The sequence below is a fragment of the Oncorhynchus tshawytscha genome, linkage group LG12 (genome assembly GCF_018296145.1).
Source record: "Oncorhynchus tshawytscha isolate Ot180627B linkage group LG12, Otsh_v2.0, whole genome shotgun sequence".
NCBI lineage: Eukaryota > Metazoa > Chordata > Actinopteri > Salmoniformes > Salmonidae > Oncorhynchus > Oncorhynchus tshawytscha.
The window spans coordinates 42,062,480-42,062,972 of NC_056440.1; positions in this window are offsets into that span (position 1 = coordinate 42,062,480).

Sequence of the window (493 nt, forward strand, 5' to 3'; positions counted from 1 at the left end):
CTAATAAACTGATCCTCTGCAGCAGAGTTAATTCTGTGTCTTCCTTTCCTGTGGTGGTCCTCATGAGAGACAGTTTCGCTTAATGGTTTTTGCGACTGCACTTGAAGAAACTGTATTGACTGACCTTCATGTCTTAAAGGTTAGAGTGTTGCGGAAGACACATTTGAGTTGTACAAATGACTAGGTATCCCCCTTTCTCTTAAGTAACGATGGACTGTCGTTTCTCTTTGCTTATTGGAGATGTTCTAGCCATAATATGTTCTAGCCATAATAGCCACAAAAAGGCAATCTTCTGTATATCACCCCTACCTTGTCACAAAACAACTGATTGGCTCAAATGCATTAAGGAAAGAAATTCCACAAATTAACTTTTAACATGGCACACCTGTTAACTGTAATGCATTCCAGGTGACTACCTCATGAAGCTGGTTGAGAGAATGCCAAGTGCGTGCAATGAATTCATTAATGCAATGGGTGGCTACTTTGAAGAATC